At 44.7% G+C, this 18066-nt stretch overlaps 1 protein-coding gene across 16 annotated transcripts in view; it reads left to right on the top strand.

The window, feature by feature from the left end:
• Positions 1–18066, top strand: part of CA8 (carbonic anhydrase 8) — a 213792-nt gene that overhangs the window by 35442 nt on the left and 160284 nt on the right. For 8 of the 16 annotated variants that reach the window (XR_009516576.1, XR_011246772.1, XR_011246767.1 and 5 more), the window contains one exon: positions 629–702. The exons of 5 other annotated variants lie outside the window; for them this stretch is intronic. The gene's annotated coding sequence lies outside the window, so the exon portion shown is untranslated. Of the gene's footprint in view, positions 1–628; positions 703–13042; positions 13131–18066 lie in introns of all 16 variants that reach the window. 3 more of the 16 variants (XR_009516574.1, XR_009516575.1, XR_011246771.1) reach the window with 2 other exon arrangements.

Genomic DNA, 18066 nt, shown 5'->3' with positions numbered 1-18066 from the left:
CCCTGCGTTGGGAGCACGGAGTCTTAACTGCCCGACCGCCAGGGAAGTCCCTGGACGCTGTATTGTTAACGAGCAGCCTGGGGTATATTCTGGGTCACTCTGAAGTTTGGAAACCACTGGTGTGAGTCTTCCTGCCAGAGGTATCTTATGCCCAGCACTTCTAGATGCTTTTGTGGGAGATGGAGGCTGGTAGGGTGGAAGATGGGATGGTATGGGCTTAGAGCTCTTGGCTTCCTGAATGTGGAAGGAGCTCTTGGCTAAGGAAACAGTGGGGAGATCACCCCTGAGAAAGCCTGCTTCCTTACCTCCTACAGAAGAAACTTTAACCCTAAGGATGAAAAGCCAAGTGTTGCATTTGATATCAGAAGTCCAGCGAAGGGATAACCATCCGTTATGATGTCGTAGCAGGTAGTGTTGCCTTGGCAACATAGCAGGAGACTTACCGAGGAGATAGAAGAACAGATGGGCAGGTGTCATTCCTCGGAGAACACAGGGGTGACAGAGGTTTACTAAAATGAGCAACGTAAAAAAATACTTGGCACCCTGAGAAAACCAGTCATAGAAGATGAAAGCTTAGAAGATTTGTTTTATGAATATATTTTAAATCTACAAAATAATGTTTTAACAGCAGCGTCAGAAGAATCCTCACAGACGTCTGAGAAATCTTCGTTCTATGGACCCTCCTTTGCAAGCAGCTTTCTAGTAAGTCACATTCTGTACCATATGCTAGTAATATTCTGTGTGAGGGAAAATGAGGCGAGGGTTTGCACTTAAAAGCCAAAGCTACACAAGGATAATTAAACTGTCACTGGATGACCTGAAGAGAATTGATTGAATTCAGCACAGCAATTTCTTGAGTCAGTATGTATCAGGTAAATAGATGGAAATAAGTTTGAAGGTTCATGCACACTCGTATTTAAATTTCCGTATTATAATATTTATAGGCGATATTTAAAAATGGATCTAATTTTAATTCCCTAGATGAATTGTGACTCCTATTTATTTTTTACTTTGAACCAAGGAAAGGTTATTACTTGACACTTCAACATCTATACTCCATCAATTCCTCAAATGCATGATAACCTAATGAAGATTATCGGGGGAGGACCCTCTCTACTTCAGTAATTCAACTTCACTAGTTCCTTAAGTACACAATTACTAAATTTAAATCATTTAAAAGGAAACATATGCAATCTATAAAAATGTTTATCCTATCACTTGATAGAGATCAAGCAGGTTTTCTGCCAAGTTAGGCAGTAAACAGATGCTGACCTTATCAGATAGGGCATGGAAATTCCTCACATTTTTCTTGGTTGAACTGGTCTGTGAGCTCTAAGGATGGGAAAAAGAATGACACCTTATGCACGTGAATGAATCCCCTCTGGATACTCCTTGGGATACCCTGAGAGACTGGATCCTTCCTATAGACAGGAGTATTCCCAGTTCTTGTTGGGCTGCTTCCCAGATCCTGTGCAATCCTACCCTTTCTCCTCCTGACTCCCTGTAATTTACCTATTCTAACGTCTCCTTTTGCTTCAGAGCCTGGTAAATGGTAAATGGAACACCTTCCGATCAGAGCATCTCTCTGCCTTTCTTTGGAGGCATCTGATTTTTCCTTATTCCCCTGTCGTCTCATAACCGCTCTGGGTCCCTGTGTTCCACTCTGCGTCACAGATGACATCTTCAGTCTTCCCAGGATGAATTTCCCACACTGCTTCCTCCTGTGAGAAGTGGAGCCCCTGAAATCCAATTCTGAAGCAGGCAAATTTGCTCAGGGCATCGATGGAGAGCTGAACTAAGCTCATGGCTGTGTGGGACCCACGCTGTTTATTCCTGGTCACCAAAATCCCACCCTTTCCTATGTCAGCACTAAGGAAGGTAGTTGTGGGGAAAATTGAGACCCGCTTTTACAGTGTGACCAAGTGAGAAAGTTATGGAATAACCTCAGTATATACTTGCCACTTAGGGGTTTTCCTGGAGGTCAAGTGGTTAAGACTTTGCCTTCCAATGCAGGGGGTGCAGGTTCGATCCCTGGTCGGGGAGTTAAGATCCCACATGCCTCATGGCCAAAAAAACCAAAACATAAAACAGAAGCAATATTATAACAAATTCAATAAAGATTAAAAAAAAATCCACATCAAAAACAAAATCTTTAAAAAAACCCAACAAACACCTCCTACCTAGAACATAGAAAAAGGAGAAGAGCCATTGTTGGTGATAAGCCCAGAGCTCATGCCTTCTATTGCTGATAAATTACAGGATCCCAGAGTCTCGGGGTCACCTCATTGCTGGCAGTGGAGTCAGTTCTCTGGTTAGCGGATCTGGAAGTATCAGGTTCTGACTTCTGGGTGCCCTTGTCCAGTGCCTTTTCAGGGCCATTGGAGAGTTGCACATGGGATGATGTGGGGTGTGCTCAAAGCAGTTCACTTTCTGTTGGTGCAAATACTTGGGCCTTGGGATTGCTTTAGAAAATGAGAAATTGTGGGCTCTCCTTCACTAGATCTGAGTTTCTCTGGTTTTTGTTTTTCTTTCCTATTTCTGGCAATGCAACTCCCTTAAATCATTATTTTAAATTCCAGGACTCCATTTGCTCATAACCACTGGCGGAAATCCTGTGTGTCTGTTTCCCAACATGGGGTCAGGTCATGCTCTCCCATGTCCCTGGCTTTCAACTGGAGAGATGAGTTTTCTTCTTTTTAAAAAAATTTATTTATTTTATTTATTTTATTTTTGGTTGAGTTGGGTCTTCATTGCTGCGCACGGGTTTTCTCTAGCTGCATGGAGTGGGGGCTGCTCTTCGTTGCAGTGTGTGGGCTTTTCATTGTGGTGGCTTCTCTTGTTGCGGAGCACGGGCTCTAGGCATGTGGGCTTCAGTAGTTGTGGCATGCGGGCTCAGTAGTTGTGGCTCATGAGCTCTGGAGTGCAGGCTCAGTAGTTGTGGCGTGGGCTTAGTTGCTCCACGGCATGTGGGATCTTCCTGGACCAGGGCTTGAACCCGTGTCCCCCACATTGGCGGGCGGATTCTTAACCACTGTGCCATCAGGGAAGCCCGAGTTTTCTCCTTAATCTGCCCTGGAATGTTCCTCCGACCTCCTCTGTGAGCACCATCACCTGTGTCTGCCAGGAGTGACTTTGGTCTAATCCCTCCTTCTCAAAGGCTATATTTGGGAGAGTCTATCCAGATCTTGGGAATGAAGAGTTGAGCAAAGAGCAGTGATTATTCATTCACTTCATTCCCTAGCCCTTGAAACTGGACAGGCTCGCCACACACCACATGTGGGCTGGCTTTCAAAAGCAAGCCACGCATGATACTGGTGGGAGTGGTGGCGTATTCTAAACAATATCCACCATTAAACATTGTTTAGTAGTATTTAAATAATGTGTTCCTTTCCTTCTCCCAAAAATCTGCTTACACTCACTCTCTGGTCTTCTGGGCTGAACTCTTAGCCCTAGAGTCAGAATTCATACTCTGTCCCCCTGGAACCCTGGGCCCCCTTCTTGACAGTTTGAAGGGTGGCACTACCTGGTTTCCATGTCTGTCTGTTGCTCCAGTCTTGGCCCCCTCCTCATGACCTCTGATCTCACTCTAGCCCTGTAACCCAAGAAATCCAGAGCATCCCCAGGATCGGAGGGAAGACACACAGTGGGGAGACATTTCTTTGCCTTCTTCGTCTCTACATTTTCTAGTGTCTTTGTTCCTGGAACAACTAAATAATCCGGAGGGAAAAGTTAGAAAAAAGCACATTCCTTGGGAGCAGTGCACAGCCCCCTAAAACTATTCCTCCCAACAGTCAGGGCTCTGGAAGATCAGTCCTGAGCACACGATGAGAATGTCATGAACAAACTTTGCTTTGGGTCAGTACTTGGATCTTGGGTCCTCCCTACCATGGGCAACCTAACTGGGCTGTTCTTTTGAAAAAAGGTGGGTATGTCATGCTTTGGGGTTGTCTCTCTCCTTCCTCATCCCTCCCTACTTCCCTCTTTAAGTTGCTTTCTCTTTTAAAGATTTACTGCGTACCTATTATGTGTTGAGTGCAGTGCTCTGTGTTGGGAATAGAATGGTGTACACAGACAGACACTGTTCAGTCCAGTGCGGGGAGAGTCAAGGCATCACGTATTATCGTTGTGAAAAGTGCTGTGATGGGGAGGTGTACAGCACGCTATCGTAGAGCAGAGCAGGGATGCCTAATCTGGACATGGGAGGGTCAGAGAAGCCCTTCAGTAACTTTACAATTGAGATCTGAACAGTGAATAGGAGTTAATCGCGGAAATTTAGACTCGGTGATGATGGTGATGAATGGGAAGTAAAAAGAATTTAGGCAGCAAATGTCTAACAGATGTCAGCCATGTCGCCCTTCTGCTAAGATCTGGTTAGGATGGACTCCAATGCCCATCTCACATTCTGCAGAAGTTCAAAGTTGGCCTCAAGATCTCTGAGACTGGTTTTTGGGTTTGTGTCTCTTATCCCTGGCAAACTTTGCCCTTTCCTTAATTGCTACAAAAATCTACTCACACAAAGAAGTTAGTCGTGGACTTAACTTTCTTCAGCATTTAGGGGTCACACTTCTTGGCCAGATTAAGCAGAATAAGAAATCAGAGACTTTGTTTTGAAATGTCCTTTGCTTGCACGACCTCAGGGGCTTCCTCCCTTCTCCTTCACCCTTGAATGGCCCAATCCTGCACCCTGCTCTTGTTCTCCTCTCTTCCCTCCCCTTTCATTTGTCCTTACTACCTCCTCTCAGGACAAACCCGCAAAATTCCTCTCACTGTTCATCTGCTCAGGGTCTTATCTTTTACTAGTGGTTTCCTGAAAATGCAACCCCTTGACGCTGATGGTGGGAAATCCAAGCACAAAGATTGACTGTAGAGGAGAAATATTGAGTCATGAGTTTTCTTGCTCTCCCAGGATCATTCCATAAATATTCTCAGGCATAGGGATGGTTGTAATATAAGCTACCCACTTACATAGATCACTTCTATTACTGCTGCTACCGCTGCTGCTACTGCTATATCAATAGTACAGTTACCACAACTACGGCTCTTCCTTCCTCCTCCTGTTTCTGCTGCTCCTTATTGAGTACTTACTGGATGAAGCTCCTTACATCTGTCATTGTGTCTCATCATCACAACACCATTAATCAGGTATTATCCCCATTTTACAGTTAAGGAAATTAAGGCTTAAAGAGTTTAAGTAGCTTAAAGTCACTCAGCCAGCAAAGGGTGGTGACAGCCAGTCTTGAAGCCATACATTGAATCATTATAATAGCACGGTCGCTGTTACAAAGCCCCTTTCCATGTTTCTTGGCTTTCATTATAATATAGGTCAGGTGTGTGCCTTTGTGTATAGTGGTTAACAGTGCCATTCATACTGTAACACAGTCTGTGACTGAAAATATGCACATTAGTTGAATAAAATGGAAAAGTATCTTCACATCTGTAATGAAAATCAATGAGAAAATATATTTGAAAATTCAGTTCTCTTTTCAGAGATGTTAGCAATATACACAAATACAACAAGAGAGTGAGGCGCACTTGCCACACTGAACTGTGTTCTGTTTCAGTTTCCTACAGGATTTCACAGTCGCACTTATGGGTATGATTTCACACTGAAATATTTGCATAAGAGAAAGCTTGTGATTAACTGCATATTGCTTGAGTGTTCATCTGTGAACATGATGAATCTCTGTTTTTACTTATTCCTTGCTTTTCAGTAAAACAATCAAAATCCTGACAAATATCTAATATATTTGAGGACCACAGCTACAAATTTCTGCATTAGTACTTCTCTCCCTTCCTATCTCCAAATGGGTAACTCAGAATCACTCCCAATAAACTTTTCCAAAATGTTACCTGTGAACTGTGGTTCAAAATGCTTCACACATTCCCATAGCACTCTGCTTTTAAGTGTCTAAAAATATGGAATTGAAATACAAGATTTTCATGCTTTAGTGAGATTTATAATCAGAAAACTAGTGTCTGCATTTTGGCTTCAACATCTACCAGGTCGGTGACTTACCAGCCTCAAATTCCTTTTCTGTCGGATGGGGTTGTTTAAAAATATGGAGGTCTAGGGACTTCCCTGGTGGTCCAGTGGTTAAGACTCCGTGCTTCCAATGCAGGGGGCCTGGGTTTGATCCCTGGTCAGGGAGCTAGATCCTGCATGCCGTAACTAAGACCCAGAAACCCAGAACAGCCAAATAAATAAACACGTATTAAAAAAATATGGAGGTCTAGGGAAATATGCGAGTTTCTAGAAGCATACGGTAGGGAGTGGGCAAAATCGTTGAAAGTGATCAAAAGGTATAAACTTCCAGTTATAAAATAAACAAGTCCAGGAGATGTGATGTACAGCTTGATGATAATAGTTAATGATACTGTATTTACATTTAAAAGTTGCTCAGAGAGAAGATCTTAAAAGTTCTCATCACAAGAAAAAAACCTTTGTAACTCTGAGTGGTGATGCTTGTGTTGATCATTTAGCAATATCGAACCATTATGTCGTACACTTGAAACCAAGATAATGTTTTATATCAATTATATCTCAATAAAAATTACATTACAAAATTTTAAAATGTATATAGAAAAAAGAAAGACTATTATGACATCACTTTTGGTAGGTTAGACATCTGGCGAGTTTCTTAATCAAAAAAATTATTCGTAAAACTATAGTGTATCCGTATTAAAGAAAGGAAAAGAAATACTGAGATCTGGGGAAAGAATAAGCATTTCCTGAATACCACATATCAGAAACCCCTCCGTTAAGTCCTTCACATCTGCAATGACATTTAATTCCCATGACACTCCTCTATGGTAAATAACATTATCCTTTACTTACAGACCAAGAGGCAAAGGCTAGGGAAGTCCAGACATGCAGGGACCCACTAACAGGCAGGATCAGTGGCAAAGAGCATCCAGACAACTTCTTACTAGGAGAAGGAAGCCCATGCAGCTGAACTTTGTTTCGAAATCTTCTGTTTCCTAGTTCTTCTATGACCAAGTTCGTCTTCAGCACACAGCCACGTCCACCGCTGGACGGTGTCCGGCGAAGCCTTCCCTGTGGTCCTTGTCTGAGTCCCCTCCTCCTCTGGGCTTGCAGATGAGGACAGGTCCCTCCCACGAATCCTCTTCCGTTCTCGTTAGTCCACATTTGTTATCTGTCGGTGCACACTTGGGGTTGTGTGTTTGCGTCCCTCCCCTCTGAGTCTCATCCTCGGGCAGCCTTCTTTCTGGTCTGGGGCTTCTTCCTTTTTTCTGAGATGGCTGTTCAGGATCACTATCTTCTTAAAACACAGAAAAGCAAACATACGATATGAAAATACTCCATCTTTCTTTGTGTAGAAAGAAAAGTATGACACTTCTGCCTAACTCTAAGTTGGTAAATTTATCTTTCCAACTATTTCCTTCTCCCTCTGGGTATATTACAAAGTATTTCAACTTGGACCCTTTGAAAATTGAATTAATTATTTTCTTCCTGGAGTCTCCAAGCACCTTCTTCTGGGGTCCAGCACCTCATTCCCCCCTTTCCCTTCTCTTTCCCTCCTTTCCACCTTTTATCCCTCTCCTTCCCCCATCCTATCACTTACTTCCTTTACTTTGGCTCCACATCACCCAAGCCAGAAGCACAAGAAGCATCCTCAATGCCTGTCTTCTTCATATTCCACGGGTACCATGTCCTATTTATAGTAGCTCCTAATTGATCCATCTTCACTTCCTTAAAAATAGGAAATCAGGAACTTCTCTGGCAGTCCAGTGGTTAAGAATCTGCCTTCCACTGCAGGGGGCTCAGATTCGATCCCTCGTCAGGGAACTAAGATCCCACAGGCCACAGGACATATTTGCCACATGCCGCAACTACTGAGCCCGCACGCTGTGGAGCTCGTGCCACAACTGGAGAGAAGCCTGCACACCGCATCGAAGATCCCACATGCCGCATCTAAGACCAAACGCAGCCAAATAAATAAATAATTAATTAATTTAAAAAAAATAGGTGCTTTTGATGAGATAAAGTAGGAAGTACACAGGATCACCTATGAAGCATTGTTGCAAAAAAAGTAAAAGGAAAAAAGGACATTTAATCTAAATCTGATTAAATCTTCAGATCTAGCTACAGTTTACAGGAAATTCAGGAGATAGAGGAACATGTTAACTGATACCATATGGATGCAATCAGCAGAATCCAGCAAGTGAGAAATTCTGTAGGTTTCTCCAACAAGTAAGTGGAATAAAAATAGCACAACAGAAAGAGTAGGGAGGGACTTCCCTGGTGGCGCAGTGGTTAAGAATCCACCTGCCAATGCAGGGGACATGGGTTTGATCCCTGGTCTGGGAAGATCCCACATGCCGCACAGCAACTAAGCCCATGTGCCACAACTACTGAGCCTGCGCTCTAGAGCCCGCGAGCCACAACTACTGAAGCCCGTGCACCTAGAGCCCGTGCTACGCTACAAGAGAAGCCACCGCAATGAGAAGCCCGAGCACCGCAACAAAGAGTAGACCCCACTCGCCGCAACTAGAGAAAGCCCGCATGCAGCAATGAAGATCCAATGCAGCCAAAAAAAAAAAAAAGTAGGGAAATCGTGATGGTATAAAGAGACATAAAAGACATCAATTGAATGCAATGTGTGTGTCTTTTATTGGATCCTGATTTGAACAAGTACGTGTATGAAAAAAGTTTTGAGACATTTAGGGAAAAATTGAAAATATATTGAGTATTAAATGATATTGAGACATTAATATTAACTTTATTATTTGAGATAATGATTTTGTGGTTTATGTTTTAAAAAGACCTTATGTGTTAGTTTGTTGGTGTTACATTCTGAAGTATTGATAGATAAAGCAATATGTTTAGCACTTATTTTGTGTTCTATATAAAATACACAGTTTTTAAAGCATTTTTACATACAATAACTCATTTAATCTGTATAGTAACCTTACTAGGTAGGTATTATTATTATCCCCATTTTACAGACTGGGCAACTGAGGCACAGAGCAGTTAAGTAACATGCCCAGGGTCTTGCCAGCCGGTAAGTGGTGGATTCAAATATATCACAAGAGTTTCTTGTTTCCTGTTGTCTCCCAGACTTTGTTCACACGCTCACATATTTCCATAGCTGTAGTTGTAATACACTTAAAATCAGATACTCAGACTTATGTTTATTAGCATATTCTAAACATTTCCCCCAAATTTTACACAGACCTAAATGTTACAATTTTAAATGACTGTATCACATTCTACTGAACATAACTCAGCATCACAGTCAGTTTGATTGTCTCTCTTTGGAAATTTAGGTTGTTTTCAAGTTTTTCTGTTACAAGTAATACTAGAATGATTGTGTTAATGCATGTAGCCTTTTATTTCTTTAATTTTTTTTTTTACTTAGGATAAAAACCTTAACATCAGACTAGTTGTAAAAGAATGTAAATGGTTCCATCATTCTTGATGTGTAATGAAATCAAGAAAAGCTGTGTAAATATGTACCATTAATAGCATAAGAATCTTGTTTTCTTCCCAACTGTACTTAAATTTTGCTGGGTATTCTTGCTTACTTTTGAATATGTATGTAGTAAGGAGTTCCCTGGTGGCCTAGTGGTTAGAATTTGGGCTTTCACTGCTGTGGCCCAGGTTCAATCCCTGGATGGGAAACTGAGATCCCACAAGCCACATGGTGTGACCCCCAAAATTTAAAAATAATAGGTATATAGTAGAATTTCTCTTTTTTCATTTTCACTTATTTATTAGGAATTTTGGATAATTTTTAATAAAATGTTTCTTTCCCTTTTTAACTGCTGTATTTGCTGCAAATATCTTTCTAATCTATTGTTTCTTTACAATTTTAATTTTAATAGTTACCTTCAAAAAAATTAAAAACCTTTTTATGGGTCAAAATGGTTTGTCTCTTCAGCTATAATATCTCCTGTTTCTTGACTTTTAGAATGTCAGCATTCTAATACAAATATTGTGGGTTATTTGTTTATGGGCAGAGGGCTATTTGATTTTTGGTACACATGGATTAAATTGCTAAGAATCGGGGCTTCCCTGGTGGCGCAGTGGTTGGGAGTCCGCCTGCCAATGCAGGGGACACGGGTTTGTGCCCCGGTCTGGGAGGATCCCATGTGCCATGGAGCGGCTGGGCCTGTGAGCCATGGCCGCTGAGCCTGTGCGTCCGGAGCCTGTGCTCCGCAATGGGAAAGGCCACAGCAGTGAGAGGCCCGTGTACCGCAAAAAAAAAAAAAAAAAAATTGCTAAGAATCAGTAAAAGTCCCAGAAGTTACCTAAGCAGAGCTCTGAAGGATAGTTGGAGTGTCATGGAAAGCTGTGCAGATAGCTGTCTTCCTCACCACATCTACACCATGCTGTAGCAGTTCGCAATTTAATGCCCACTGCTACTGAATTTATTTACAGTTCGAAGACCTGGAATCTTTCCCTGCAACACAGATCTGGCCCAAGACAGCAATTCCTCCAGTTTTATAGGCTACAAAGCTATTTGGAAGAGTATTTGAGGTGAACGGGCAGGTGCACATCTAATACTGTTATTTGTCTAGGTCTGTACAATGGCATGTGACAATGTTGGGATATTATTAAGGAAGGTTGGTTGTGTCAATGCCCACGTGTCTCCTAAATTGGCATTTACCACCTATAGATTCCACACTATCCCAGATGAGGTTCTCAGCTTTAAAGCTTCAAACATTTAACATTTTAAGCACACTTGGTATGAATCCAGCCCTCAGGGGCCGACTCCCATTAACTCAGGTGACAGAGGACTGAGGTATACATCGAAGGGCCAGTATTATTTTGCGGTGGCAACTCTGAGCATCCCTTCGGCGGAGAGATTTAGGCCAGTATGACGAGTATATGCTCTCTCTCCTGGCAGCTCTCCTTGGGGAGTAAAATTATACTCAGGAGATTCCCTAGTGAATACAGAATCAGAGCAAAGAGAAGGAGTCGTCTGATTTAGATAATTAATCACGCTGGGTTTCAGGTCCACTGATCGTAGGGCTGGGGTCTGTGGGTCGCTCCACCCGCCCCCTTCATCAGCGCTTGTGCGGGTACCACCCCCTGGTGGATCTTCATGTTTCCTGAATCTGTGTGTGAGGCTGACCATGCTTTCAAGTTCACTCTTTCTTCTGATAGGGTTCAGTATAATTGACTGATTCTCTTGATTGCCTGATTCCCATCACACAGCAAGTCGGCCTTCCTATGGTAGTTCTTGAGTCCTTCTGGACTGGCGTTTTGGGTGTTCTGACCACCTTTCAACAGTCTCTTGGGTTAACCAGATGACTAACCTCTTACATGAAACGTAGACTCACCAGCTTAGCTCTTTGGGGACAACTTTCTTCCATGTTCCTGGGGGGTGGTCACTTTGTGTTACCTGCTTTGGCTCTCTACATTGTGGTCCAGGGAAAGTGAGGAGTTTTGGTCTCTTTGTCCTTCAATCCCTGGCATCTCCTTGTTGCCCCTTCTAGGGAATTTTCCTCGTTCAGACAGTTGGTCTTCTCCTTTCTTTGCAAATGTCAGGCCGTGCAAACTTGGGGCTTGGTTTTCTTCCTTCAAAAGTCACTCGTGATCCCTCCTGAGCTAACACGCAAGGCCCAGACTGATCTGCGGGGCCACCCGGGCCTCCAACTGCTTCATCTCAGCTGGGGTTTCCTGACCGTCCTCACACCCGCCCTCCGCTGCTGCCCTCTCCCGGGCTCCCCTCCCTCTTCTCTCACCTGGTCCTGGTTCCTGGCCTCATGCCTGGCTCACCAAGCCCAGGCGAGCTCTGCCAGCTGCTTAGTGATGGATGACACTCAGGGACACGCTGGCAGTCTGGCCACGTCCCAGGACAGGCTTTGTTAAAACCAACAGAATAAAATGTGCCCGAATAGGTAATGTACTACTTTGGGGAAAAATTTTAAGATGTTTAAAAGTATGTTAAGAATAGTAAATTTCACAGTATTTCCCAATGCCCGGCACAATGGCTTGGGCTAATAAAAAAAAGAACAAAAGAGCAGAAGTGAATCGTTTTCTCGTTACGAAGATATATCAAATGTCGTTAACTGTTCATGAACACCATGCCAAAACAATAGCATTTTTGTTATCAGAACTGTTGATTAATCAGGAATTTATAAAACCTAGCAAATGTTGTACTTGTAAAAGTTCACCTTCAAACTGATTCTATCACTTTGTGGGCAAGGACACAGCACTGGCTAGAGCCAGGTTGTATAGAATTCACATCTTCTTGTTCTGAGTTTAAGGCTCTTTCCATTATAATTGATGACACAGAACCATCTCCTTCAGTGAACCGCACCCCAAAGGCAAATGTGTCGACGGGTAGAGGTGAGCAGCTGGCTTAGAGCTCAGCCCGAACTGGGATCCAGTCCTGGCTCTGCTGGTGCCAAGCTGAGGGGCCTTGGGCAAGTTAATTCAGCATTCTGAGTATCAATGATTTTCCAGCTGAGAAGCTGAAATAATAATAAAAGCAAATAATGAGAATTATTACCATATAATAAAGTGGTAATAATGCACATGAAGTACACAAAGAGATGAGTCAAATAATAGCTTTTATTACATATATTTGTATCACGTCATTACGTAGCCACTGGGTCATCAGTCTAATCAGTGGAGACAGAAAAACTGGATGGTCAAGGCTTGTGAGGATGCGTAAGAATTCTCTGTTCATAGAACAGCGTGTTATCACATTAGCCTGGTGGTTCTCATGGAAGCTTTTGGTTGGAACATCATTTTGGTGGTACTGAATTATATATTTCATAGTTATTTGCTCCAATGGTGTTCTATTTGAATTCCTGAAAAGAAAATGATGAGCTTGAAAACTAAGTTGGAAAAATAAGTAATTAGATTGAGCGTAGGTCATGGTGAACCTGTTTTTTGAAAATGTCCCCTTTTTGAGAATACAAACAAATCCTGCATCTGTATAGGACTTTGAGTGTATGAAGTACTTCATATCTATGAGCTCATCACATCCTCATGATACTTTATGAAATAGTGTGTTATTTACATTTTCATACATGAAGAAATTGAGCCTCAATTTATTTTTATTAGAGTCCCATCTAGGATTCTAATTTCCGGACTTCCCTTCCACATGGTCACCAGCCCTGGAGAAATGATGCCTGTATGTGACTAATGAAAGGTAGGCTTCTGACAAACATGTGCTTTTCTTGCCAAGTGCCTTCTTCATCAGGCTGTTACATGTCGTGGTTGACAACTACAGTGACAAGCACTAAGAGAACGCCTCTTCTGTGTCTGAGACCATGTCAGTGTTTTTTTTCCTTTTTTTTTTTTGTGGTACGCGGGCCTCTCACTGCTGTGGCCTCTCCTGTTGCGGAGCACAGGCTCCGGACGCGCAGGCTCAGTGGCCATGGCTCACGGGCCCAGCCGCTCCGTGGCATGTGGGATCTCCCCAGACCGGGGCACGAACCCGTGTCCCCTGCATCAGCAGGCGGACTCTCAACCACTGTGCCACCAGGGAAGCCCCCGTGTCAGTGTTTTTATGTGTGTGTGCCAGGCATTGCTTATTTGCTCTTAGACCCAGTGTCACCCTTTTTCTCTGCTCTGTATCTCCAGGAATTACCTTTCCCAGGCCACCCTGTCTTCTGACCTCTCCCTCCTCCAGGCAAGGAGACTACAGGGTGGTGAAGGCCTTTCTCCCCGTTCCCATCTGCCTTGTGTGGGCTCTCCACATCCAGCTAGTTCTTCTCTGTGGTGTTAATTCTCCTGCCCCACCATGGTCCTAGCTCCTGCTAGGGACCCTGACGCCTGGACTGTGTACAACTACCGCCTTCCTTTGACCTGCCGGCAGCCAATCTCAGGATGAGCTCTTTATTCTGTTTGGTTCCTCTTAGCTCTTCCATCCCCTGTGGAATCAAACCCCTGCCTTGAATCCTGTCTGTGTGAAAGACCTGGAGTGGTTTTGTTTCATGACCCGTCCATGCAGCTACAGCATGATATTTACATCTGACTTTGACAGCATTCCTGGGAGGAGGTAATACTATTATCTCCATTTACAGACAAGGAAATTGTGGCTCGAAAGACGCAAGTGATGTGGCCAGTCTCATATAGTCCATAAATGGGAGCTCTGGGGCTCCAGTCCAGCACTCCCCCGAGGACAGGTGACTCTGACTGAGTGCATTCCAGTGTCAGGCCTTGGGACCTGAGGGTGCCTATATGCACCGTCCCTTGTGGCCCTCACAGCCTCCCCGGTTATGGATGAGCCCCCAGAGTTCAGAGTCGTTAGCTCGCCAAAGGTGCAAAGCTGGTAAGCAGCAGAGAAGAGATTCAAACCAGATCTTTTCTGACTCCAAGCTTGTTTTCTTTCTACTCCTACAAGCGCTTCCCAAAAGGTAGTGTGTATCACAGCTGCAGCGGTGTGGTGTGGTTGAGATATAAATTCCTAGTCCCTAACCCCCCGAAATTCCAGTTCAGTAGCTTTGAGAAGGGGCTCAGGAACAGGCACTTTGCACATCTGCCCTAAGTGATGCTGAGGCAGAGGGTGTGGGAACGGCATGGGGCCAACCTCAACCTCCATGCCTCCCGCCACCCACCTGTGACACCCATGTAGCCTCTGCATCCTCTCCCCACCTGCCTCAGTTTCCTTGTCTGTAAAGTGAAAAGTTGGACTGGATAATCTCCAAGGTGATCCTAGGTCTCTGCTGAGTCCCCTGTGCTGCCAAGGGGACCACTGCTGTGCCACTGAGCCCTCCCAGGGCACAGCTGAGGGCTGGGGGTCTGGGGTTTCTCATGGATCCCCCAGGCTGTGAGATCCGACAGGAGCCCTGTGGCTTAAGAGTAAAGGGAAGCCCTGTTTATCAGTTTGCAGTAGTTGGCAAACTGGCATTTAAAAAAGGAAGTGAATTGTGGGGTGCGGGTTTTAATTCAGGGAGATACTCGAAGAACTCAGTGTTTGCTCTGAGAGGTCATTAAATAAGTTTTGTTCCCACACTCTCTGGAAAAATGATGCTTCATTAAAATGGCAACATGAGGTGTAGAGAAAACGGTGAAATTGGGAACCCTGAAAAGACACATTCACTAGGTTCCACTTAAAATGTAAAAGGAGTGTAAAGAAAACAAATGGACATTTTCTTGAGGCAGCTGAGCGATACAAAACACAGGCATCTTTGTCTCCTTCTTGAAAACTTCCACAATGGGTTCTCCTTTCTTCCTCTTGACCAATCTCTACTTCTAAGAGGTGTTGAGTTTCCGCCAAACTTTCTGCTCCGCTCGCATCAAAGGCTGCCGTGTCGTGAATAGTCAGCTCTCACCTACCGATCCTCACCTGCCGACTCCTGCCCAGCGCACTTAGGTCATTCACCATAATTAGCTCATAGACAGAATTTCCGGGCGGGGTCCGGGAGCATCAGTCACAGGGATGAAGGGGAGGTCGGTGCGTGGGAACCGCGGGAGGTGCCGGGCGCAGAGCGCGCAGTGGTCCCTACGACCCAGTCGCCGCAGATCTGCCCGCGCGATGCTGCGATGCTGCCTCGGTTCCCCTCCGGCCACATCTGTGCTCGACAGACAGGTCGTGTTCGTTTCCACACAGCCTCAGAGGTGCAGAATACCCCATGGGGGGAGGCAGGCGAAGTTTCTGTTCCTGCTGTCTCATGCCCTCTCTACCTGGTTTCCAAATGCGTCTGGCTTCCAGGTTGGGGTTTTCTTCGTACCGTTAGCGGTTCTGCGCTTGGGGGTGGGGATGGAGTTGGGGGTTGGCGTGTTTAACAACTAATGGTACGAGGGAGACTTGGCTTCTGCTTTGGGCCCCGCTGCTTTCTCCTTAAAGCCCTGATTGCTCGTGTTTAATTGTTTCATCTATAACATGAAGGTGATAGTTCAGAATTATTAGCTAATAATGAATAAGAGCGAGGTCAGAACACTTTGAAAATACAAAATAACTTTACGTATGACATCCTCGGTTGCTGTTTACTAATATCCTTTACCGGGAGTCTGGGGTCTTGTTGGTGCAAGTGCCCCAGGCGGCCTCTTCCCCCGAAAGCTGGTTCCTGCTCTCTGACGCTGCAGAAAGCGCTGGGGCCTGCGAAACTGTGAGTTCAGCGCTAACCTAAGTCTGGTCGTTTTTGATGCCTGTATACTGTGTGCGTGTTCTCTGGGACCACCTCTCAGCACCACCTTGCCCAGCAGCTGAGTGTCCTGCCGTGCATAGGGCAGGAGGAGGGCTGGACTCCAGCTCAGGCCGAGGGCCTGCTCCCGGGGGCTGTGTGCCGCTGCGCCTGGGGCACTTCCAGATCCTGCAGCGCAGAGAGGTTTTCCTGGGGGAAGGGAGGGCACTTTGACACTAGAGAAAGCAAGTGGCCCAAACCTAGTGAAGTCTAAAGCAGCATCAGGTCTATGCTGTCCCCTGGTGGTCGTATATTGTACTACAGCCAGCTCTCGGAGTCTCTGTGAAGTTACAATGAGCTCTTCAGAGACTTCAGGAGTCAGTCAAGATAGCCTAAGGGCAATGAAAGCATAGATCTAAATCTTCTCATGGGCCTGAATGTAGAACTTTTACTGTAGGAGCCATTTAGTCTTTACCTGGTAAGGTGTATAAACTAGTAAACAAGGCCAGAATAAAAAGGACGCATTTGATGGATTTAAATTGGTTTAGACGGTTATAATTAAAATCATATTATTTAGTCTATTTTGAATTTAGTCTATTTTGCCTTTTACCAAGTTTGTTTTCGAGTTCCATCTCATTTTTATGGTTTTACAATGGTTTGGGGGGAAGAGAACGATATAGTTTTAATCCCTGTTTCACTGATACGGAAAGAGACAGGGGCCTAAAGTCTCTGCAGAGTCAGGGTTACAGGTCTCTGGGCCCAAATCAGAAGTCATAAGTGGGACAGGGTGACCAGGGGCAGGCCTGGAGAGCTTTCCTCTTGGATTCACGGCCTCACGCCCTCCACTTCTGCACATTCCTGTCACTCGCACTAGGAGTGTTTCTAGTCAGCTGTGTGCGCTATGTTAGGCATTTCAAATATGTTTCTGGAAGTTGTCAGGGCTGTTCTCTGTGAGGCCTGAAGGCAAAATTCAATGTTTGTAGTAAATAAGTACTAAAATTATAGCAGCTATTGAGAGGATGGATTACTTCCAGCTTGCTTAGCCGTATTGGCTGAGGCTTGACTTCAGCAGTGGTGCCAACATGCTATACACAAGAACCCTGTGTTCCCGGGAATCGCGCTGAACGTGGCGGTGCAGAGTCTGCTGGGCAGGACACCAAGGTGTGGCCAGCAGGGTTCAAGAAGTTTATGGAGATGCAACAGAAGGTTCTGGAAACTTTGCTGGGATGGCACTTCCCTTGGACTAGTTCCTGGAGACGGATATAGAGGAGACGGGCAGCATCAGAAGCTAGACTTACAGTGTCTTACAAACCGTGGGCTCCAAGGAACGTTTGTTCCTGGAATCAAAGCCACCTCTGTGTGGGATTCTCTCTTCCCATCTCTCTAAGTCTCTGTTATGGGCTGAGTTGTGTTCCTCCAAAATTCCTACACTGAAGTCCTAACCCCCGGTGTCTGAGAATGTGACTTTATTTGGAGACAGGGCCTTTAAAGAGGTAATTAAGTTTAAACGAGGTCATTAGGGTGAGCCCTCATCCAGTATGACTGCTGTCCTTAGAAGAAGAGGAAATTAGGACACAGACACGCACAGAGGGAAGACCATGTGAGGACGCAGGGAGAAGGTGGCCAAGCAAGCCCAAGGAGAAAGACTTCTGCAGAAACCTACCCTGCTGACACCTTGATTTCAGACGTCCAGCATCCACAATTGTGAGGAAATAAATGAATGTTGTCTAAGCCAGCCGGTCCATGGTACTCTGTTACGGCGACCCGAGCAACTAAAAGAGTCTCCTTTTGGATTTAGGGAGCGTGACTGAAGGGCCCATCCACTCAGAATCAACGCCAACCAAGTGAAAACCACCAAGCCACTCTGTAAGGAACTAAAACATCTTGAAAAACAGGAAAGTGACCTGTGAAATAGCATCTGGTTTGAATGGCATCCAGTATCTCTTACTAGACAAGATACACTAGCATGATTTCTGGAGAAAAGCCCAAATACATGCCCCAAATATGTACACCACG

Source organism: Delphinus delphis, chromosome 17, assembly GCF_949987515.2.
Source record: "Delphinus delphis chromosome 17, mDelDel1.2, whole genome shotgun sequence".
Taxonomy (NCBI): Eukaryota; Metazoa; Chordata; class Mammalia; order Artiodactyla; family Delphinidae; genus Delphinus; species Delphinus delphis.
The sequence above is the reverse complement of the archived record's forward strand: the minus strand, read 5'-3'. Positions and strand labels throughout refer to the sequence as shown.